The sequence below is a fragment of the Bos mutus genome, chromosome 8, assembly GCF_027580195.1.
Source record: "Bos mutus isolate GX-2022 chromosome 8, NWIPB_WYAK_1.1, whole genome shotgun sequence".
In the NCBI taxonomy this organism is placed as follows: domain Eukaryota; kingdom Metazoa; phylum Chordata; class Mammalia; order Artiodactyla; family Bovidae; genus Bos; species Bos mutus.
This window is the reverse complement of record NC_091624.1, coordinates 38,350,537-38,375,491: the sequence shown is the minus strand read 5'-3', so window position 1 is coordinate 38,375,491 and position 24,955 is coordinate 38,350,537. Positions and strand designations below refer to the sequence as shown.

The window sequence follows — 24,955 nt, the reverse complement described above, 5'->3', positions numbered from 1 at the left end:
CCTGGTGATAGTCACCTGATCTCTGGTGCCCCCACTCCACCCTCCCAAAGCAGCACTTTAGGACTTGAAGAGACCTGGAGGGACACCGATGCTGGGAGTGGCAGGCTGCTAACAGTCTCTAGCTCTGCAACAGACCTGGGAGCTAAGAGGAAAGCTTCCCAGTGGAGAGGAAGGGAGAGCGAGGAGGGGTGGAATTGGGGGTGCTCAACTGCTCACGAGGTGGAAGCGGTGGTGACAAAGACTATCAGGAGACCCCACGTGGGGTTGGGGGTGGCAGAGACGGCCCCTTCCCAGGTGGGCACGTGCAGCTCCGGGAATTGGCAGCGGCGTCTATTTCAGAGTTTATGGTAAGAGGCTGGAGCCACACACGCTCCACACCGCAGACAACACACCCCACCCTTTAAGGAAGTGGGGAGGAGAGCGGCAGGGGTGTGGTTAAGCCGGAGGAGGAGAAGGGGAAAACACAAACCTGTCAGCGCTCTTACTCAGCGGAGGCCTCCCGAGCCGCCGCGAGCCCCTTCGGAAGCGCCCCTTACCTGCCTAGCCCCCGCCGCACCTGGCCGAGCAGAGGAGAAGCCGCAGCCGCCGCCACTGGAGCCGGCGCTTCGCCCCGAGTGAGTCCCCTCCCGCGATCGATCGGCGCCGAGCGCCCGGCCAGAAGTTGGAGGCTGGACGAAGGAGGGGTGGGGGGCGACTCCCGGACCGCGGACCCAGATGTGGGAGCCTCTGGGCCGGCTAGCCCTCGGCCAGAGGGAGAAGGAGTCTATTTGGGGAGTTAATTTGAAACTCAAGGGTGTTTTCTTTCCCCTCTTAGTTCTCTTATCGGGTTCAGACAGGGAAGGCCGGGGTTATGATGAGAGGACTCAGAAGGGCCGCCTGCCTGCAAAGGTCAGATCAGAGAGCTTTCAGAATCCACCTTCCACTCCTGCCTTAGAGCCTTTGCCTGCGCCCCGCGCTGCACCCCCACCCCCCGCCCCTGCCCCTGAAGACAGCGCGCCCACCCCGGTCACGGGCCCATGAACACCCCGCGGCTCCCCGCATTGGATTCTTGTTCCCCCACCTGACCACCCCACGAGGCATCTTCTATATGTTGCACCCCCGACTGGAAGCGAGCAGGGCTCTGCAAGGGCGTAGAGGCAGGACTCGTGTGTGTGTGTGTGTGTGTGTGTGTGTGTGTGTGTGTGTATGTGAGAGAGAGAGAGAGAGAGAGAGTACCTGTGTGCCCTGGGGGACTAAAGTTAACACCCGCTGCCGCCCTGGGTCTCTGTGAAACTACTTGGGAATACCTCTAAAGAGTTAAGCTCCCTGCCGCCTTCTCCTCCTGGCAGGCGGTGCGTGGGCAAACAGGCAGCATATGGGTGCTGTTCTGAGCCCAGCAAGAACCCCACCAACTGCCCTAACCCTCAGCCATCTGACACTCTCTACTCCCTGCACCCCAAACTTGGTGCTCAATCCAGTTAGACTCCTCCAAGGGTCAGGAGAGGAAGGAACTGAATTTGGGACGCAGGGGACACTCACCAGGGGCACTCAGAAGCCAGAGCAGAGAAGAGCTTCCCCCGACCTGTAGCTGGACATGAGCCCTCAGGGGCAGTTGGTGCCAAAGATGAGGGAAGGGGCAGGAGGAGGCCCCTCCCTCGAGGGCAAGGAATGCAGTTGTGGACCTAACCCCAGATTTCACAACTCCTCTGGGGGCGGGTGAGAGGAGGCAGAGATGAAAAAGTGAGTGAAGATGGACGGAGGGAGGGAAGTAGACACACCAAGAGACAAGCTCTGGCAGGACACTGGGCTCTCATTCCTTCATTCTGTACACGCTGGCTGACTTCCTACCCCAGGCCAGGTGTTAGCACTGGGCGTCGGGGACCACGGTGTGCACCATCCGCACCCCCCCAACGCCCCCACCCACCAGCAGTGCTGTGGGGAGGAAAGCAGCAGGTGCTGACCGCCCAGTTCTGGGGACTGTGGGAGGAACTAACTGGTCAGGGTATCCAGGAAGGCTTCCTGGTGAAAGTGGCTCTAAGCGGAGACATGAAGGATCAGTAGAATTAGTCCGGGAGGGAAAGAGGGGGATAAACAGCACAGGGCACAGCAAGTGCTGAGACTGGAGGCCAGAAACAGCATGACGCACCCAGAAAACTGAAAGGAGCTCGGGGTGTTCAGTGCGTGGAGAGTGCAGGGGCGAAGTGACGCTGCAGAGGTGGGGAGAGAAGCTCCAGGAGGGTCTGCTCGGGCTGCCATGGCAACTCCTGTCACTCAGGCCCTAGAGCCAGCAGCCTCTGACTTGACTCAAGGGCAGGGCTTCCAGATTTAGCAAATGAAAATACGGAACACTTGGATTTGAATCTCAGATAAGCAACGGTGTATTTGTCAAGTTCGAGTATGTCCCATGCACTCTTTGGGACATACTTGTACTAAAACATTATTCACTGTTGATCTGAAATTCAGGTGTAACAGGACGTCTGGTATTTTATCTGGCACCTGTCTTCCAGTACAGTGGTCCCCAATCTTTTGCGTACCAGGTAATCATTTCATGGAAGACAATCTTTCCACAGACTGGGAAGGGGGGAGGTATGGTTTCAGGATGATTCAAGCGCATTTGTTGTGCATTTTATTTCTATGACTTTTACATCAGTCCCACCTTGGATCCCCAGGCATTAGATCCCGGAGGCTAGGGACCACTGGTCTGAGAGAAAGCCGAGGATGCTATTGTGCTTGGAAGTGAGGGGTGGGTAGTGTGCAGGCACCAAGGGAACAGTCTCAGGACATATCATCTTGTAGCCAGTCCTCCTAGATTCCACTTTGGGGCTTGTCCACTAATTGACCATGTTGTCTCTTAAAAACAAAACCAAACAAAAACAATTCCTTAGTCTTTGGAGCTGAGTGGACCTGGTCAAATGCCAGCTTGGCCACCTGCCTGCTGTGAGACCCCCATAAACCACTTAGCTCCTCACAGCCCCAGAACCTCTTCTCAGAAATGAGGATGAGAGTACCTGTTTGTCCAGGTTATAGGCTGAATCCCTGGTATGTATGTAAATTACCCAGGGAATGCTGAAGAAAAAGTGGTAGATATTAATCTTTGTAACACTTTTCCGGGGGTGACCAAAGTAGCATCCTCAAAGGACTTGGGGCTCATTTATTTCTGTTTTTATTTATTGAGTGCTCAGAGGTAGCATGGAGAAGGCAATGGCAACCCACTCCAGTACTCTTGCCTGGAGAATCCCAGGGACGGGGGAGCCTGGTGGGCTGCCGTCTATGGGGTTGCACAGGGTCGGACACGACTAAAGCGACTTAGCAGCAGCAGCAGCAGCAGCAGAGGTACCAAAGTCTTCCCAGGTGGCACAGTGGTAAAGAATCTGTCTGCCAATGCAGGAGATGTGGGTTCGATCCCTGGATCAGGAAGTTGCCCTGGAATAGGAAATGGCAACCCACTCCAGTATTCTTGCCTGGGAAATCCCACGGACAGAGCCTAGTGAGCAACAGTCCATGGGGTCATGTGGAGCCAAACACTACTGAGTGATTGAGCACACAGAGGTCCCAGGGGAAATATGTGGTGGGGATTTCGCTCCGAGGGAGAGAGTGGGTTAGCTTCTGAGAGGGAGAGCCTGGCTCATTTTTCAACTTTGTCTTTGACCTGCTGCCTAGATGCCCTGCTTCAGGGGAAGAGATAACCAGCTCTTCTATTGGAGGACACCGGTGGTGGGGTGAGGGGGGTGAGGGGAGGGGAATGATTCAAAGAATCAACTAAAAGGAAATGTGAGTGAAGTAACAGGGAGCATCCAGGTAAACAGCTAGCACAGTGGCTGACAGAGACAAATGTGCCATAAAATTTGGCTGTCAATATTCCCATTTTTATATTTTTAAAGATTTATTTATTTGACTGTACTGGGTCTACATTGCTGTGCCTGGACTTTCTCTACCTGCCTCCAGCTGGGGTTACTCTTTGTTGCTGTGTTCGGGCTTAGACTCTAGGCACGTTGGCTTCAGTAGTTGTGGTGAACGGGCTTAGTTGCTCTGCTGCCTGTGGGATCTTCCCAGACTGGGGATTGAACCTGTGTCCCCTGCATTGGCAGTCAACCACTAGACCACCAGGGAAGCCCAACGTACCCATTTTTATACTGAGTAACTTATTAGGAAAATAGAGCTCAGGGGTAGAAGTAAGGATGCCTTGTTTTGACTTTTATGGGGGTGTTTGTAAGGGCAAATTTACTGGCATTCTGAAAGGGAACCTGGAAGGAGCTAAGAATCTGTTAAGAGAAAGAGGAAATGGAAAGTGTGTTTCCCTATGAGAACCGCTGGGTTAAAAATGGCCTCTCTTTCCAGTGGCTGAATCTCCCCATCCTCCTGCCCAGTGATAAGCATTTTGTCCCCAGCTCTTAGAGCAACATTTGCCAAACAGTATTTAGAGGAACTCTGTGCCGTGAGATGGTTACAGGTGTTCCACTGGTGACATGTTCCAAGGAGCCCACTCTCAGATAAATATGCATTTGTCCCGCATGTCTGCATGATCTAGACCATGGTCAATTCCACAGAAGAGTCATCTGTATCACTGAACTTACTTGGTGATGGTGGTTTAGTTGTTAAGTCATGTCTGACTCTTTCGACCCCATGGACTGCAGCCTGCCAGGCTCCTCTGTCCGTAGGATTCTCCAGGCAGAGAATAGAGTGGGTTACCATTTCCTTCTCCAGGGGATCTTCCTGACCCAGGAATCGAACCCAGGTCTCCTGCATTGCAGACAGATTCTTTACCAACTGAGCTATGAGGGAAGCCCCAGAAATCCCTAAATTTGCTATAGACCCCTTGTAGTGGGCTGTTGTTGTTCAGTAGCTAAGTCGTGTCCAACTCTTTGCAACCCCATGGACTGCAGCACGGCACTCTTCCCTGTCCTTCACCATCTCCCCGAGCTTGCTCACACTCATGTTCACTGAGTCGATGATGCCATCCAGTCATCTCATCCTCTGTCGCCCCCTTCTTCTCCTGCCCTCAATCTTTCCCACCATCAGGATCTTTACCAGTGAGTCAGCTCTTCGCATCAGGTGGCCCAAGTATTGGAGCTTCAGCTTCAGCATCACTGCTTCTTATGAATATTCAGGGTTGATTTCCTTTAGGACTGACTGGTTTGATCTCCTTCCAGTCCAAGGGAACTCTCAAGAGTCTTCTCCAGCACCACAGTTCAAAAGCATCAATTCTTCGGCACTCAGCCTTCTTTATGGTCCAACCCTCATATCCGTGTGCGTAGTGGGTTGAGGAGGCCACTATTACCTTCTCAAGGGAAACAGCCAATCCACACCTAGTGACTGTTGATGTGAGTGCAGTTCTTGGACCAAGCAGATCTTTCCGTGGACATCATTCATCCCATACTTCTAGCCTGGACTCAGCAGTGTCCAGCTTATGGAAGATCTTCGGGTACTGGGCACCATGTGGCCTGTCCTAGCGTCACTCGTGCCTCACGGACACAAACCCCGACATGTGTCAGCCTACAGCCTCCTATGACAGTTCCCACCCATTTTCCCTGGTTCAGAGGACCCTGGAAAAGTGTGTCTCTCAGCCCATAAGCCCCTGGGATGATGGAGGAGTTCCGTGTGTTCACATACTATTAAGTACAATTGAGGTAGGGGAGGGGAAGGAGTGTATCTTGGGCGAACCCTGCATGGTAGGTCTCCCGATCCCTAATTTTCTCCCTGCCCAGGAGTCCTAGGTTCGGGGACCATGTGGTCCCAGCCTCCCAGGTAAATGGAATAGATATGGATAATCCGAGGCGGCTGGAGTAGAGATCGGCAATTGCCAAGGTGTGCGGGCAGAAGGGGTGGTAATTAACACAAGTTCTTGCTGGCTCCTGATCGAGAGTTTCTCTTAGACTCTGGGCCAGTTCTAGAGTAAAAGGGGAGGAGCAGGGAGATGGGTAATGGTCTCCGAAACACTAATATGGTTGGTGGTTCTGTGGGCCAGAGCCTGGACTTGGTCAGCCAGCCCAGGTTCCAGCTTCAGCTCTGGGACTCGTGGTATGACATTGGCTTGGCTAAGCCCTGTCACCCTCTCTTCCTCATCTCTGAGATGGAGACGATGACAGGGCTTTCTGTGAGGGGATACCAGGAGTAATAGTCAAAATGTTAACAGCTACTAAGGCCTGGGCAGGAATCTAACAGAACCCAGCCCGCTGTGTCAGTGTTCATGGGTAACCTGGGGGATGGACCAGGCAGGCAGTCAGGGCGCTGGGGGAGTGGACGTTTACTAATTTGGATGGACTGCTGTGCTGTGCTAAGTCACTTCAGTGGTGTCTGACTCTTTGTGACCCCATGGACTGTAGCCTGCCAGGCTCCTCTGTCCAAGGGATTTCCCAGGCAAGAATACTGGAGTGGGTTGCTATGCCCTCCTCCAGGGGATCTTCCCGACCCAGGGATCAAACTCATGTCTCTTATGTCTTCTACATTGGCAGGCAGGTTCTTTACCACTAGCGCCACTTGGGAGGCCCTCCAACTTGGATGGACTAGTCCAGTGTTTTCATCTCCCAGATGGACTTATGCACCAGCTTCATCGCCTTGACCGTACATAAGACATTCAGTCCTTTATCAGGCACATGGTAGGCATCCCATAAGTGTCAGCTCTCCTTATCATTCTGTATTTACATTTAGAGTTAATCTGAGCTGATGGGGAAGGAGCTTTTTTTTTTTTTTCCTGGTGATAAAGTCCTTCTTCTGAGGGGCTGAAATCAGCTTCTCACATGGACTGTCTCACCAACACGCAATCACATATGAGAAAGAATTTGCGTCTTGCCCCCAACCTGTACCCCTTACTCCTGCCCCCAGTTCACTCTTTTAGCAGCCTGGCAGGATCAGCTCTTTAGCCAACTGAGAGCCTTTCTACTCCCACGCATCAGACACTAGAGCCTGTACGGTCACTGAAGGTGTACAGAGGGCCGACAGGAGAAAATGGTGGCTTCAGCTTCCGGGGTGCTAGGCACCCAGCACAAAGCTCTGAGCCGTGTGAGGGGGTGGTGTTGGGGGAGGGGTGCAGCTTTTTTAGTCACTCTGCTGTTTCCCAGGGTATAATTATTACTCATGATGATGGTTTGATTAAGAGAGCAGGCTGGAGACTGTGTGCTCCGATGTACTTTTTACCTAGACCCGAGGAGTGGGTTGATAGCGGTGCAAGATTTTGTCTCCAAGTGACCCTCTGGGTGGGCTGTGGGTAGGCTGCAGACCCCAGCTAGCTCTGACCTTATCCAGCACTAAAGGCAGCCAGTCAGTGTGATTAGAACCGAGATCAGCCACCTCCAGTGCCTTGGAATGGAACCTTCCCCTTTTCTATCCTGGTGACCTCCACTAACATTTTCCTCCTCTTCTGTGTTCTTCCCTTTTGTGTCCTGAAATTCTCTCTCACAGGACCTGGCACTATCACTGCCTAGACAAGAGTTCAAGGAATCCACTGGCCTGGTGTTGAGAGCTTGCTCCTGGGTTTAGTTCTTGTCTCGTGGACTATCTCCCTTTCAATAGACCAATTCTCCCAACCACTTTGAGGTCACCCTGTTTCATGCCCCTTTTTTCTCTGACAGTCTTCCAGCTGGCTCGCTGACTCCCGGCTGTTGCAATCCCCCTGGGACACATGCAGGGTGACCCGTGCAGGGCCCGAGAGTGGGCTCTTGTCTGACACTTGGAAATGAATTGTCTGAGGAGACACACATGCTGACAAAGCAAGAGACTTAATTGGGAAGGGGTGCCTGGGCAGACAGCATTAGGGTACAAGGACCCAGGAGAACTGCTCTGCCACGTGACTCACAGTCTCAGGTTTTATGGTGATGGGATTTGTTTCTAGGTTGTCTTTGGCCAATCGTTCTGGCTCAGGGTCCTTCCTGGTGGCTCACACGTTGCTCAGCCAAGATGGATGTCAGCGAAAAGGATTCTGGGAGGTAGTTGGACACGTGGCATCTCCTTTTGACTTTTCCCCAACTCTTCTGGTTGGGGGTGGCCTATTAGTTTAAGACAAGATCTCCTGCCGTAAAATAACACACACAAATGGCTACTATGGTGCCTGGTCAGGGTGGGTGGTTTCAGTCAGTGTGCTTCCCCTAACGGGCCCATTGGGGAATTTTACTCCGAGTTCAGGTTTTGCTCTTCTGAGGGCATGGGTACCACTTCCCACCAGTGAGAGAATGGTCCCTCCTCTGGTCCGTGCCATTTGGAGCATCATGTGTTTTCCGGGTTTCTAAATTAATGTCAATTGTCCCTCCTCAACAACCCCCCCCCAACTTCCTCTCTAGCCTTAAGTAGTCTCTTTGTTCTTCAGGAGCTTTGAGGGTGAGAACCCAGCTCCTCTCTCTTTGGCTCAGGTGTATGCTCTTCCCACCCTTAGCTCCTGCTCCGGCAGGTAACCAGAGATCTGATACTCCAGCACCTTCGAAGATGCTCTTACCAGCATCGGCTTACCTGTGTTTGCTATGACATAGACACCAGGCGCTGAAACACGGCCATGCCTGTTGAGCCAGTTGTGAGTGGCTGTCCCCAGCTGAACTTCTCAAGTCCCCAGCTCAGCACTGGCAGATTGTCAGCCTGGGTGAGTGGGAAAACGGTCAGGGGTCAGGAGACCCGGCTCTGGTTTAGATTCTTCCAGTCACTGGCTGTGTGACTTCAGGCAAAGTAACTTCGCTTTTCTCATTCAAAATGAAGAAATAGTACTGCAAGTTTGACAGGGTTGTTGAGCTAAACACCTGACTTGTGTGAAGTTGCCCCATAAGACACCCCAGGCATGATTCCTGGAAAAATGAAGAGTTTGGGTCAGAAAGACATGGGTTGAGTCTTTTTTTCTTATTATTTATTTATTTTTTGGCTATGCTGGGTCTTCGTTGCTGTGTGGGTTTTTACCTCGTTGAGGTTCACAGGCTTCTAACTGCAGTGGCTTCTCTTGTTGCAGAGCACAGGCTCTCAGGTGCCCTGGCTTCAGTGGCTGTGACTCCCAGGCTCTAGAACGCAGGCTCAGTAGTTGTGGAGCATGGGCTTAGCTTCCCCATGGCATGTGGAAACTTCCCAGACCAGGGTTCAAACCCATCCATATCTCCTGCATTGACAGGCAGATTCCCATCCACTGGACCATGAGGGAATCCCCGTGGGTTGAGTCTTGATCTGTCACTTTTTTCCCTAGATGACATCGCCAGTTATGTAACCTCTCAAAGCCTGAGTTTTTGCACTTGTGACTCATTCTTGGCGTTTGTTCAACATTTCTCCCCTCCTTCAGCCCCCTTGTCACTCACAGAGTATATTATTTCCCCGAGTCTGAAGGATTGTATCTTTCCTCAAAGAGTTTACAGTCTTCTTAGGGACATAATGAAAGTGAAAGTGTTAGTCTCTCAGTTGTGTCTGACTCTTTGCGACCCTATGGACTGTAGGCTCCTCTGTCGATGGGATTCTCCAGGCAAGGATACTGGAGTGGGCAAGCCATTCCCTTCTCTGGGGGATATTCCTGACCATAATACATAAAGATAAATAACTGTGAGACCAGATAGGGACTTTTGATTCCATAAAGGAGGCACCAATAAAGTACAATGAGGTCAGAAAACAGAGAGAATTCTTCTGTCTTGGGAGTCTGGGAATGCTTCCTGGATGAGGTGGCATTTGAAAAAGCTCTCAAGAGATGTCCAGAGTATAACCCTGGAAACATGGGATGGTGGTTGTGGTCAAAGAGCATGAATAAGAGGGAGGCTGAAAGGCATGATTTGAATGACTCATTTTGGCTAGAGCCAAGAGTATCAAAGGGCGATTAAGATAAGGGTGGAGAATAAGATAAGGTTGGAACATGGTGGCTGAGGGACTGGACATGATTCCACAGGCCATTGGGAGCCACTGGACTTTGTTCTGAACATGAGTAAAGGGTTAATAATCAGGTTTATGCAGCAGTGTATAAAGTAGATCAGAAAGAAGAGAGCTTGACCTGGAAAGAGGGGCATGAAGGAGTCTATTATTACAGCTCCTGCCTCAAGAGTCCAAATAAATTCTCTGATCTGGGATGATTTGCAGGTCCTGGAGAGTGTCTGCTGGTTAGTCGGAGGCTTCTGTGTTCTCTGAATTGAAATTGGTCCTGACGTGGATTTAAAAGATGTAGCATTTATGGGAGCATCAAACTGTTTAGGTTATATAAATAATTCGTCATTCCCCTTAGTCTTCTCCTTCCTCCACGTTCTTGGTTCACATGTAAGCCATTTCCCGTGGACCTCATCTTTGGTGGAGATGCACTGTCATCCTGTCTCGAGATCCTATGGCAAGCTCTGTAATGGCAGCCTTCTGGAGAGGCATGCAGCTCTATCTACCGCCTCCAATCCACCCTCATCACTTCAGACGACTCCTGGTTCCCTCCTCCTGCCTGATCCTTCTCCCTTGCTTCAGCTCTCCACTTCTAAGAAACTGTAAGAGATGTCCACTTGAGTAACTCATCTTCAATGCTGCAGGTTGAAAAACAAAACTTGCTGTTTTCTTACCCCAAAGCCTTGCCTTCTGGCTCGCCTCCTCTGCACAAAGTTGCAGTTCTCCTGGGCACGCAGTTGTAGTTCTCCTAGTCAGAAACTTTGGGTTATCTCCCCTTTCTCCTCTGCTCACATCTTACCCATCACTAATCCTGCAAATTCTTTCTTCGTGCCTCTCATTCCTTCCTCCCACTTCCCATGCCCCTACTCTAGTCTGAGCCATGTTACCTGATATCACCGGATATTACCTCACTTCCTCTCCTTGCTTCTAGATTCCTCAGAAGGTTCTGTGCCTCTAGGCAGATCTGCATCCCTTACATCTACTGTTTAATGCCCTCTGTAATCTCACCTCCGTTTACCTTCTCTCCTAACTTCCCCATACTTTCCAAACTAAGCCCTTCACCCCAAGTAGCCTGGTCTGCTTCCCCATCAAACCTCTGCCCAAATCAAACCTCTGCCCAAATCCTCTTGGACGACCTGCCAGGACTGCCAGCCCCTTCACCCTTCTTCAATCAGACTCCTCCCTCAGGGCTCAAGCCAAGCCCCACCCCCTCATCTGTCCTTCCAAACTCCCTTAAATTCCAAGGGTTGGAGATTCCATCTTCCTCCTTTACACACTCATCTGGCTTGGCTCCCTGGGGCCAGATGCAATCTTTGTCCTCTTCTGTGCTGGGCTTCACAACAGCCGGTTGCAACAGAGAGAGGACTGCATTCTCCATGTCCACCCACCATCCCCTACCCCCTCCCAACCCCCTAAGGTCAGGATGCTATCCTGGCCTCTCAGGGAATGTGCAGGTTTTCCAGAGCCCAGAGAGAGGGAATGGGTGATTTAGAGCTTGATAATCCCTTTGTTGAGCTGCTCCTGTCTCTAATCCATTGGATCCTTGATTTCTTTTCCCTCTCATCTTCCTGCTTATTTGAAATCATTCTAGCCAGGCTGAGTGACAGTAGAAAGTCAGGGAGTAGGAAAAAAGACCAGAAGCTTTGGTCAAGGGCGAAGTCACTTTGGGGATACAGGAGAGATTTGCAAGGCACAGGCTGGCAAAGTGATTGCTTCAGGAGTACGTACATGGTGATAATGAGAATCTCACTTAAGATTCGAGCTTTGGTTGCTGGAAAAAGAGTCTCTCCTCCACTGAGAGCCTGAGTGATAAGGAGATCCTGAGTGATGAGAGCCACAGTTTTTAGCCACTTGGACTTCCACCCACTTGTGCACAGGCCTGGGGCTTGTCGTGGTGGCTGCAACAGAGCTGTCCAGAGGGTGGCTCTCCATGGTCCCCAGAGTGGCCTCTGGACCTCCTCCCTCTTTCTCTACCTGACTCCCTGTCTAGAAAAACTTTTCCTGTACCTGTTTGCTAAACGCTTAGCAGCCAGCCTGAGTTCACTCCTGGGAAGAGGCGTGGGGACGGAGAGAGCGCTGCCTGGGAAGCAGACCCAGGAAGTGGCTGCTCAGTCACCTCCATGTCACTTGACCTTGGGTGAGTCACTTGGGTGGGCCGCTTCAAGCCTCAGGGTTTTTATTTGTACTTAGAATAAGGGGGCTTGAGAGTTGTTAACCAGAGGATATCTTCTTCAACATGGATCTTAGGGGAAAGCCCAGTGTGTAAACCAGGTCACATTTTATAATATAATTCATATATTATAAAATTGTTGCTGCTGCTGCTAAGTCACGTCAGTCGTGTCCGACTCTGTGCGACCCCATAGACGGCAGCCTACCAGGGTCCGCCGTCCCTGGGATTCTCCAGGCAAGAACACTGGAGTGGGTTGCCATTTCCTTCTCCAGTGCATGAAAGTGAAAAGTGAAAGTGAAGTCACTCAGTCATGTCCGACTCAGCGACCCCATGGACTGTAGCCTACCAGGCTCCTCCATCCATGGGATTTTCCAGGCAATAGTACTGGAGTGGGTTGCCATTGCCTTCTCTGAAACCAGGTCACAGTAGATCTTCCCAAAGTTCAAGCAGGGAGGGCAGGTCCCTCCATGCATCTCGAGGGGCCGGCATCATCTGGGATCCTCTCCAGGCCTCCAGTTCCTGAAGTCCTCATTGTTTATGTGTCCAAACACACAGACAGTGGACAGCAGGTCTAGATTCGGGTGCATTCAATGAAGAATGAGCTCACAGTAAGGAATGCAATCTGGGGCATGGTGTGCGTACTGCAGGAGCTGAGGGGGGATTGCACACGTGAACACCCTTGGGGAAGATGCATAATTTCCACCTCTGAGGAAATGCACATGTTTATGAGAATAAAGTCCAAAGCTTTCATCTAAGCTCCAGGGAACCTATGGCACCCCTCCACCAAATATTAAAAACAACCCACAGGGTTTTGTAATCAATCTTATCAATTTTTAAAGGAATGATCTCCAACTTAAGCTCTGTTTTAATTCAGGTGAACTAGGCTGTAAGCTCTGTGGAGGTCAGAACACAGGTCTCAGCGTTTATACTGAGAATGAAATGGACAGATGGTGTTTGATACACAGTTGACATTTAATACATACATGTTTCATGCCTGGGCACATGTGTCTCCTGATAAGGAGGGTTGTGTACAGCACAGCTAATGTAAATATGTAGACATTTCAAAATGGACTTCCCAAGTGTCTCAATGGTAAAGAATCTGACTGCCAATGCAGGAGATGTGGGTTTGATCCCTGGGTCAGAAAGATCCCCTAGAGGAAGAAATGGCAGCACAATCCAATATTCTTATCTAGAGAATCCCATGGACAGAGGAGCCACACAAACGTTTCAAAATATTTAATGTATAATTTTAGAGGCACACATTTTAAAGCACTTGCTATTTATATAAAATAATATATTACATTTAAAGTATGGCTTTTCCCCAACTCTCCCTGTTTACAAAACAGTCAACATTTCCCTCTCATCTTGACACCAGTGTCCTCTTCACTTTTTGAATTGACTGTGTTGTGGCCTATATCACCGTCCCAACAGTCTAAAGAGAGTTGGCTATTTCTTATAAACACAGAAGATGTTTGTATGTTTTTTAGGAACAGCCTTTTGGAGATAGAATTCATATATTATAAAATTCATTCTTTTAAAATGTACAGTCTGGTGAATTTTGGATCTACAGAGTTGAGTAACCATCATGGCTGTCTAATTGCATGACATTTGTATCACTCTCTAAGAAACCTCATCCTGTTAGTGGTCACTCGTCATTCTCCCCTCCTCCCAGTCCCTGGCAACCACTAATCTACTTTCTGTTTTTGTAGATTTGTTTATCCTGGACATTTCATATAAATCGTAGGTCTTTTGGTGACTGGCTTCTTTCACTTACAGTAATGTTTTTAAAGTTTTTCCATGCTGTAGGGTGTATTGGTCCTTCATTCCTTTATATTTCCAGTTACTAGTCCCTATTTGTATATTCCACACTGTAGTTAACCGTTCATCAGCTGATGCACATTTGAGCTGTTTCTTCTTTCTTTCTTTTCTCTTTTTGAGTTGTTTCTACTTTTTGAGCATTATGAGTAATGTTGCCAGGAACATTCATGTACAAGTTTTTGCATAGACTTATATTTTCATTTCTCTTAGTTATAAACCCAGAAGTAGAATTGCTGGGCCATGTGATAACTACGTTTACCATTTTGAGTAATGACCAAACTGCTTTCAACAGCCGCTGCACCATTTTATACTCCCATCAGCAATGTGTGATGGTTTCCATTCTTGGAACTCTTGTTATTGTCCGTAATTTTGATTCCCTGGTGGTTCAGATGGTAAAGTGTCTGCCTGAGATGCGGGAGACCCGGGTTCAATCCCTGGGTCAGGAAGATCCCCTGGAGAAGGAAATGGCAACCCACTCCAGTATGCTTGCCTAGAAAATTCCACGGATGGAGGAGCCTGGTGGGCTACCATCCATGGGGTCACAAAGAGTCGGACACAACTGAGTGACTTCACTCAGTAGCCATGGCGGTACCCTGTCATGGTTTTCATTTGCATTTCCCTAATGATTGAGGATGTTGAGCATCTTTTCATGTATTTATTGACCATTCATACAGCACTTTGGAAAAATGTTTAATCAAACCCTATAGAAGATATTTCTTTTAGATGTCTAGAGCATAACTACTTAGTGCATTGCTTTTTGAAAAAATGGTCTTTAACAAAATTCAGCACTTGTAATTATGAGGCTATATCCTCAAACAAAGTTTCTGAATCTATATTATAGTACTGTAATATGGAGATAAACTTTAAAAACATTACTGTAAGTGAAATCTACATTATAGTCCTGCACTTCTTCTCTAAAACAGTTCTATCGGGTAACCTTGGTAAACAGCCCAAACTAACATTTATTGTAGTGGCGTCAAACTAATATATTTTCCCAGCTTGTTCAAAATAGGCTGATTGTGAAGGCAGCCCATAAAATGAAAGATTATATAAGGACTAGAATACAAACTTCCTGTTTTCTGACAGATAATCTGGGGAGAGAAAGAGCACACATATTTAAAAACAGATGATGACCGAATGGATGGATGGATGGATAAATAACTTTAGGAATGAATGAATGAACAAAGGAAGGAATGCAAGCTGATGAGAGAGTCAATCAAGCAGCCACACCAATCTGGCCCTTTTTACTTCTTTATTCTCATGGAGAAAACCAGCACTGGTCTTTCATCTCTACTCTATAGAATCATATATAAATTATTAATTTTTTTTGAAAACTTGCAGTTCCAAGTTGGAAACAAGACACTAGATTTTCTGTTGTCTGACAGTCTCTCTCACCTTCTTTAAAATGGGAGAAGCACAGTCTGCCTGGTTTCTGAAAGTGGTTGAGAAACCAAAGGCCACGTAACAGGACTGCATGGTTGAGGGCTACGCTTCGGGGGAGCAGGGCCTTTAGGGATGTGACGTGGTACAAGGGTTTTCTTGGGTTTGCCCTGATCAGGCTCCAAGTCCACCGCTGCTCTTCCCACTAGCGTGAGGACTTGGGGTGTCTAGCCCTGGAGGCTTCTCTCCCTCGCTTCTCAGGGGTGGGATGGCCTGACCACCTCACAAACCACATTCCCTGGTGATTCACCAGCAGACTCCTCAGAGAGAGACTGGCCCTTCCATACTTCCCTTCCCGTCTTCCCTTAGGACACATGTGAGCTGGAGCATATAGCCCTCCTGGGTTTGGAGAATTGCTGCTGCTGCTCAGTTGTGTCTGACTCTTTTGACTTCGGGGGCTGTAGCCCACCAGGCTCCTCTGTCCATGGGGTTCTCCAGGCAAGAATACTGGTGTAGGTTGCCATTTCCTTATCCAGGTGGTCTTCCTGACCCAGGGATTGAACCCACATCTCCTGCATTGAAGGCAGATTCTTTGCTACTGTGCCACCTGGGACAGTGAGGAAGGGAAAGAGAAAGACTGACGGGCAGGAAGACCAGAGTGGAAGTTGTGGCCAGACGTGTGAAGAAGTGACAGACAGGGATGGAAGCTTGAGGGGTGGCTTTTAGAGGCCCAGACCCCAGAGGGGAAATCAGTGATGGATGAGACTGCTCTTTAGAAAGACCTTCACAGCAGCCACAGAGGGACAGCCACAGTATGGGCAGTTTGGGAGGCTGTGAACAGCTCAGGGATCCTGGACCCAGCAGGACTGCAGTTCTACTGGAGTGCGTGGGCTGGAGTTGGGATCAGAGAGCAAGAGGTAATGAAGGGAAGTGTTGATGGGCCTGGTCCCCCCTTCCTTTACAGATGGTGGTCCTAAGGGAAATGGGGGGCACATCTGGTAAGTCAGGCAAAGCCTGGGTCCCTTCCCACCACTTTATTTTCTTTTAAAGGTATATTTTTTTTATTTTTAAAGTCCTTATTGAATGTGTTACAATATTGCCTCTGGTTTATGTTTTTTTTTTTTTGTCGTTGTTGTTTTTGCCACGTGGGATCTTAGTTCCCTAACCAGGGATCGAACCTTCAACCCCTGCATTGGAAGGTGAAGTCTTAACCACTGAACTTCCAGGGAAGTCCCTCCACCACTTAGTCCATTCCTAGGCAGGGTCCCAGCATCCTCCAGTGACAGCTAGTCCTTACTTCTTTGCCAAGGCGGGACTGAGTCTAAGCTCTCTTCCCCTCTCCTACCCGCCATGTGATTGTTTATCTTGATGTTAAACTTCTTCAAGGAAGGACAGTCTGTATTCTTCCTCCTTGAAGTGCTGTTTCCTTCTTTAAGAATGTGGGATCAGTGGGAGTGTTACATGGTGAATCTGAAGCCCAGCTCCTCATCACTTAGTACCAGCCTTGGGCCAAGTGATAAGCAAGGTGCCAGGGTTACAAGCGTGCACAAGAGAGCATCCTCAAGATGAAAGAACCATGCAAGAGCTGCAGTAAAACCAGATGGGCTGCAAGATGATGGCCAAACGCTGTAGATACACAAGGCCAAGGCCACCCATGTTATCGGGGGAGGCTAACAATGCTATACTGTTGAGGTGATGCTGGGAAGGGTTTTAAAGAATGGATAGGAGTGTACCAGGCAGAGAAAGGGCAGGCAGGTGCCCCACCAGGCAGAGAGCACAGCAAATTTAAAGACAAGGCATCAAAGAGTGTGGATGATCTGGGAAGCTGAGAACAGCTCAGGGAGGCTGGAGCTGGCCTCCAGCAGTGGGAATAAAGCTGGAGGGATGCAGAGAGGCACTTTACTATGGTCACTTGGCACTGGACTTTGTTCTCTAGCAACAAGAAGCAACAAGACAGATAAGAGAGTGTGTCCATAGGATGTGTAGCCGTAGGAGTTTTCGAGCAGGAAAGCGAGTCAGATTTTTGTTTTGGGAAAGAGGACTCTGGCCCCAGACCAGAGTGGCTCTTGCACCAAGTGCAGACAAGGATTGGCTCAGAGACCTGTAGACAGGCATTTCTGGGGCATGGCTATGGTCGGCAGTGGTGCCGTGCCAATGGCCCAGAGTTCCCGTCGTCAGCTTGGGTGTCACAGCTCCCCACACCGCTGGCTGGCCAGAGACGGTGGTGATGAGGGCTGGCCCACAGGGCTGGCTCTGAGAAACAGCCTACTTCTCGTTTCCTTCCCCTGGACATCCATCCTCATGCAGTGAGGAGGGGTCTGAGTGGACAGAGAGGGGCTTGGCCAGGGGAAGAGGAACTAGCTTGCCTTCAGTGGGCAGGTGCAGTGGGTGAGACTCAAGCTGCAGGAATAGGGAATCTAGGAGAGGATGCCTGCTGCAAAGCAAGGGGGATGCCCATCACCCTTGCTGGCCCCTCCAGTTGGAATAGGGTGTCCCACAGGTATTATGGGATGTATAGGATATTCAGGGCTTCCCGGGTGGCGCTAGTGGCAAAAAGCCTGCCTGCCAATGCAAGAGACGTAAAAGACACAGGTTTGATCCCTGGGTCGGGAAGGTCCCCTGGAGGAGGAAATGGCAAGCCCATTCTAGTATTCTTGCCTGGAGACTGAATTCTATGGATAGAGGAGCCTGGTGAGCTACCATCAATAGGGTCGCAAAGAGTAAAACACGACTTGAAGAGACTGAGCATGCTTGCACACGTAGGCTATTCAGGACCGGAAGACTCTGGGTGGGGAGTGGTGGGCAGAGGGATTTGTCACAGGATGGAAGCTCACACTCCGCCTCCCCCGGGCCCCCCTCCTCCCAGAGTTCTTGGCTGTACCCTCCACTTATGCCAGGCACATGTTATCTTGAGATAAAATTATTTTTTCACACGTACACGCCTTGTTCAATGGAATGGGGGAAGGCGGGGACCTCGCCTCCTGCCCCTGTGTCTCCCGACACTGTTTCAGCAAATGTCAGGCTACAAACTCGTGCTCAGTAAACACTTGTACAGACAGAGGAGATTTTAGGGAAAAGAGCAGAGGAAAAAGTGCTTTATTTAGAGATGGTTTCCAACACTGGTGAAAATGAGGGACATCAGAGGAGTTCAGATAAAGCAGGATGTGAAAAATCTCATCAGCTGCTGAAAGAGGCAGGTGGGCAGAGGACTTCCTGACCCCAGGCCACGTGTACCTCGGAGAACTTTCAGGGCGGAAGCAACCTAGGTCCTCCAGCGGAGTAGACAGTGGTACTGATCAACCGTCAGTGCCACCTCAGAATCAGCTGGAGAGCTTTCAAAAGCACAGGCAACTGGGCTCCAACTCCCTCTGCGTTTCTGACAGGTTTAGAAGTGACGGTGATGCTGCTAGCCTGGGGACCACTCTGTGTGTTGGGACCACTCTGTTACTTGGGTTGTGTCTTAGAGCTCCCCTGAAACCCCTGTGTCTGTCTGCAGTCAGACCCACACAGACATCTGTTCCCTCTTTTAGTTTTGCTCTGTTTTGTCCTTAACGCTCCCCAAATGGTTCTGATGCCCACCAAGGTTGAAATACCTACCGCATCTCCACAGACTTTGACATGACGCCTTTCCTGCCCACAGCCTCAGGCTGGCTTCAGCTCACCATCCTCTCTATCCCCAGCACTCTGTTCCTGACTCTGCTAGCACATTCTTCCTGCCTTGTTTTGTCATTCACTACGTGTGTGCCCTCTGTCCGAGTCAGTGCGGGTGGCCATAACAAACTCAGCTGAGTGGTTTAAACAGCAGTCCTTTATTTTCTCAGGTCTAGAGGCTGGGAGGCTGAGGTCAGGCTGTCCGCACGGTTGGTTTCTGGTGAGGACTCTCTTCCTGCCTTGGAGATGGCCACCTTCTTGTGTGTCCTTTCTTGATTTATCTTTGGTGGATGTGTGTGTATAAGAAAGAGGGAGGGAGAGGAAGAGGGAGAAAGAGAGAAGGAGGGAGGAGAGCATACTCTGGTCTCTCTTGCTCTTCTTATATAGACATTAATTCCATCCAATCAGGGCCCACCCTTAAAATCTCCTGCATGTGTGCTAGTTTGCTTCAGTCACATCCCACTCTTTGCAACCCTATGGACTGTAGCCCACCAGGCTCCTCTGTCCATGGGATTCTCTAGGCAAGAATACTGGAGTGCGTTGCCATGCCCTTATTCAAGAGATCTTCCTGACCCAGGGATTGACTTCATGTCTCTTACATCTCCTGCATTAGCAGGCAGGTTCTTTACCACTAGCGCCACCTGGAAAGCCTCTTAAGATCTTATTTATCCTTAATTACTTCCGTAAAAGCCTTATCTCTAAATACAGTTGCATGAGCCATTAGGGCTTTCACATATGGATGGGGTGGGGTGGAGGGGGTGGGGCGCAGTGGGAAGGCCTCTCTGTCCATAACAGGAAACACTCTGTCCATAACACTGTCTTTCCCAATTAGACTGGAAACCTGGGAGATCACAGGCATGGTGCCCACGTGCCCCTCAATGGGTCTGTAGAGGACTAATTCAATCTGTGTTTGCTGAATCACACTGAGTGTCTGAAAGAAACCAAAACAAACTGAGACCTGTTTACTTCGGCCTTCCCTGGGTCCCCGTTCTTGAAAGACTGAGGTGATGGACAAGAGAAGGCATTTGCTGAACTCCATCCATGAGCTGATATGGCCAGGTCCCAGCATTGTGGATGGGCTCATCAGCCTTGAAACTAATTTGATTACTAATCTGTATCACTCAGGGAACTACCACCTCCAGAGCTGTATTAAGAATGTTTTTCTGAGGCCAAAAAAAAAATGTGCTGTCTTTGGCATTCAAGGCAGCCTCAGGAATTTCTTTTTATGATTGATTCTTCTCTCTGTTTTGTTTTGTTTTGTTTTTTGCTCCTTCCTGTGCTCCTTCCAGATCTCTCAGTTGACATATAACCAACCCCCATGCTGCCCTCTCAACACTCAAAAAACTTTCCAACATAGTTGCCTTCCCCCAACACTGTCTTGAAGTTCTTGCTAAGAGAACTCACTCCTTTCCAGTGGGGCTGCTGAGGTTCGCCGGGAGTTTGGTCTCCCTGCCCTGAGGACCCCTTGTGAATCACAGAAGCCCTGCGTGACCTGCATACATCTCTGGGACCACTGCCCTTTGCTGTTTATTTACGAATGTCTAATGACATGTGAATGTTGAGCTTTAAGCCAACTTTTTCACTCTCCTCTTTCACTTTCATCAAGAGGCTTTTTAGTTCCTCTTCACATTCTCTTCACATCCTCTTCACATGATACCACCATAAGGGTGGTGTCATCTGCATATCTGAGGTTATTGATTTTCATCACTTCATGGGAAATAGATGGGGAAACAGTGGAAATAGTGTCAGACTTTATTTTTCTAGGCTCCAAAATCACTGCAGATGGTGACTGCAGCCATGAAATTAAAAGACTCTTACTCTGTGGAAGAAAAGTTATGACCAACCTAGATAGCATATTGAAAAGCAGAGACATTACTTTGCCAACAAAGGTCTGTCTAGTCAAGGCTATGGTTTTTCCAATGGTCATGTATGGATGTGAGAGTTGGACTGTGAAGAAAGCTGAGCGCTGAAGAATTGATGCTTTTGAACTGTGGTGTTGGAGAAGACTCTTAGTCCCCTGGACTGCAAGGAGATCCAACCAGTCCATTCTAAAGGAGATCAGCCCTGGGTGTTCTTTGGAAGGAATGATGCTAAAGCTGAAACTCCAGTACTTTGGTCACCTCATGTGAAGAGTTGACTCATTGGAAAAGACCCTGATTCTGGGAGGGATTGGGGGCAGGAGGAGAAGGGGACGACAGAGGATGAGATGGCTGGATGGCATCACCGACTTGATGGATGTGAGTCTGAGTGAACTCCGGGAGTTGGTGATGGACAGGGAGGCCTGGCGTGCTGCGACTCATGGGGTTGCAAAGAGTCGGACACAACTGAGCGACTGAAATGAACTGAACTGAACTGAATGACATGTGACTCAATGGTAAAGAACCCTGCCAAAGCAGGAGACTCAGGTTGGATCTCTAGGTCGGAAAGATCCTCTGGAGAGAAGGAAATGCAACCCACTCCAGTATTCTTGCCTGGAGAATCCCATGGACAGTTCTCCCTGGAGAATCTTATAGCCTGGCTGGCTGTAGTTCATGCAACTGCAACAGTCAGACACAACTGAGCGACTAAACAACAAATGACAAAGTCAGCCAGGAGGAGACCACAGTTTGCAGGGGGTGCCCTTGGCAATCCTTCTACAAGCTGTACATTTTTCATTAACCTTGTCCCCTGCTTTCTGGCCTTTCCTCTCTGTTTTGTTCCTCTGAGAGCTGTGACTAAGTTAAAAATGGCCTCAGGTTGGAGAATGGGCTCCTGGACTCTGTTCTTGACCCCATCTTTCACTTCTCAGGAAAATGGCAAGCATATCAGCTGCCTTCTTTGTGTGCCACCACCCCCCCCCACCCCCACCACTCCAAATCCTCCCCTCCCCAGCCCCTACCCGCTCCCCAGCACAAGCTTGGGTCTGACATTATTGCTCCCTTAAACATGGGGCAGTTGAGTTTCCCAAGGAGGCAGAGGTTCACCCAGCTCGCACACAAACAGTGACAGTCCATCAGCAAGCAGCATTGGTAACAGGAAGAAGCAGTGGTCTTCATCCTGTGCCCAAGGTGTGGCTCCTTACTCCCCAGCCATGTGGTCGCTAATCCTCAACTTTCCTCCCAGCCAAACAGTCATCAAGCTAGTGCTTTCCTTAAAGGGATACTGCAGAGATTAAAGAGACATAATATGTTTATGTATGTAAAGCACTCAGCCTGGGTGCAGGGCATGTAACAAGTTTCATGGAGCAGTTGCTCTTATTAATGGCACCTACGATTGGGAGACAGAAGTAGGTGCAACTGAAGTGACTCTGGGGGCCCTTGCTCCTCACCTGTCTGGTCACTGCTGACAGAAACCCCAGTTCCACAGCCCATGCCTGCCCATGACCTCTGCCCGTTTTAGATTCACCTCCTTGTGCCTCTGGTCACCTCTGTGCCATCAGGTCTTGTTCTGTCAGTCACCCCAAGGCCCAGAGATCAGCCCCCTTCCCCAGTTCCCTACACACAGATCCTACAACGTTCCATTCATTCTCTGGTCTCCCCGCACCCTACCCCTTCCATTCATTGTCTCCATTCTTTCCCAACACAGTGAGCAAAGCACACCTGCCAGGATTCCCTGAGCTTCACCTTCTAACTCCAGTGATGCAGTAGAGTATTACCTTAGTCTGCTTGACAACTAAAACAAGATACCATAGACTGAGTGGCTTATCAGTAGAAGAAATGTATTTCTCAGTTCTGTTGCCTGGAAATCCAAGATTAAGGCACCAGCAGATTCTGTGTCTCATGGGCACCTGCTTTCTGGTTAGACAGAAGTCTTCTCACTGTGTCCTCACATGGTGGAAGGGGCAAGAGATCTCTCTGGGGTCTCTTGTCATGAAGGCCCCACCTTCGTGAACTCATCATCTCCCACCTCCTAGTACATCACCTTATGAGTTAGGATTTCAACATATGGATTTGGAAGGAACACAAATATTCAGACCATAGCAGACATATTTCTAAGTAACTACAGCTTTATTCCTGGAGGAATTCTGTCACTGTCTCCTAAGGGAGTAGAGATCTCATTATTCTTTTTATTGATTGATTGATTGCTTTAGCAGCATCGGGTCTTAGTACAGCCAACAGGATCTTTGTTGCATCATGCAGGATCTTTCCTTGCAGCACACAGACTCTCTAGTTGTGGCCTATGGGCTCAGTAGTTGTGGCACATGAACTTCGTTCCTCCACGGCATGTGGAATCTTAGTTCCCAGACCAGGAATCAAACCCTCATCCACGGCATTGCTAGGCTGATTCTTAACCACTGGACCACCAGGGAAGTCCCTTTTTATTCTCTACATGTGTTAAAGCAAACACAAGATGCTGCCATATCCTGCCAACAGGACCCCAAAGTTGATGTCTGGGGAGTCGAAATGGTGAACAAGGCCACGTGGGACAGCTACCCATGGCTGGGGACAGAGCAGTTGGAGAACAGAGATTATGAAATAGGTGCCCACTCCTTGTGAAGATAAACTGAGCCTAGTTGGAGTGTTTACTGCTTGTGAAGGGTGGCAGACTGCAGACTGGACATTCTGACGATGAGACTTATTAACCCCCACATGTACTTCCTGATCAAACAAGTCAACAAGAGAGAGAGAGGTTCTGTTAGATATGGATGAGTCAGCCTTGGAAAATCGAACCAAACCTAAGACAGGGTTGATGCATCCCAGGGCAGGTGAGTCATATGAAAATGTAGAAACAGCTGCCAGGAGCTCATGACCCTGGAGGTCTCAGAGAGGACTCCAGGCTGTGGTATGGAATTTTGAGAAGCAGGAGAGGCTCAGGGAGGGACTAAGCCTATCCCACTTACTGCATCACAGGGATCCAAACTCCTAGTCCCCCAAAGTGCTATTTGCTCTCACACGTTTTCCCAGAAGGGAATTCTCTGATAGCTCAGTTGGTAAAGAATCCACCTACAATGAAGGAGACCCTGGTTCAATTCTTAGATTGGGAAGATCCGCTGGAGAAGGGATAGGCTACCCACTCCAGTATTCAGTTGCAAAGAGTCAGACACAATTGAGCGACTTTCACATCACTTCACTTTTTTTTGCCAGAAGCGCTGTTTCATCTACCCAAATGCTCCTCAACCCCACGTCTCACTCTTTTTATTCACCCCTTAAAATTCTTCTCATCTTTCCCCCACACCATTCCTGAGGGGGCCTTCCTGAGTTCCTCTTGCCCATCATCAGAGTGAACTGCCCTGTTCTCACTGGTCTCCTAGCTCACAGCCTTGGGTGACAGTGGGCATTCCCCTCCTTCCGACTTCCAGCGAACTCTGTAAAACAATCTAACCTGTTTTCCAATCCACTCTCAGCCCTATCTAGTGGCTTCAAGTGTCTGGAATTCAGTAAAATCTCCACAAATCTTTTAGAAATCCATTCAATGAAATTCTGAAATTTCAGTTTCGACTGAAAGTCTGGTCACTCAAGACCACGTTTGGTGTCATGGGCAGTTGGCCCTCGTGGAGTTTCCACTTCCCACTTGCAGATGGGGAAGAAAGAGCTCAATAAGGATGTTCTGTGGATCCTTATTTCTACTCTATTCTTGTAGAACTGCTTGCCCATGCTGCTGTGAGTAATGAGAAAAGTGATGGAGAATTTCTTCTGAGCACAAAAGAGCAGAGCATCCCTAAGGACCAGAGATTACCTTGCTGATGAGAGCATTATTTGGGGGAAGGAGCAGGTGGCCTGCTGAAGTTATCTAATCTAAACTTGTGAAGAAAACTCTTCTTTTCCTTGAGCACTTGTGGGAAATGCCTCATCCATAGAACTCATTGTTGTTGAAAAGCTCTTATTGCTAGAAGGTTCTTCCTTTCACTGAGCCGAAGTAGCTCTGAAACACACCCCACCAGTGCTAGATCTGCCCTCTGCAACAGCTGTGATCATGACCTTTTCAGTAGGGCTGCCCTGAAAGATAAGGACCACCCACCCTATGATTCTCATTGAAGGCTTCACATAAAGAACTGTTTCACCTCTTCCTTGCATGACATAGTTCTCAGATGCCCTGCCTTTCTGGCTCTCCACTTCTGCATGAGTGATTTTGTTGCCATCTTAAAAATGCCAAAGCCAGCCATTGACATTAACACTCCATGAGAAACAAGACCTATTAGCTGGTTCCATCCTCTTCATCACTTATGGGCTC

The 24,955-nt window shown here is 49.2% G+C and overlaps 1 protein-coding gene across 3 annotated transcripts in view; it reads left to right on the top strand.

The window, feature by feature from the left end:
* The first annotated feature begins 210 nt into the window (after positions 1-210).
* PTK2B (protein tyrosine kinase 2 beta) overlaps positions 211-24,955 on the top strand; it is a 142,120-nt gene continuing 117,375 nt past the window's right edge. Inside the window, exon 1 of one of the 3 annotated variants that reach the window (XM_070375487.1) lies at positions 211-614. The gene's annotated coding sequence lies outside the window, so the exon portion shown is untranslated. The remainder of the gene's footprint in view (positions 615-24,955) is intronic. The other 2 variants (XM_070375486.1, XM_070375488.1) reach the window with 2 other exon arrangements.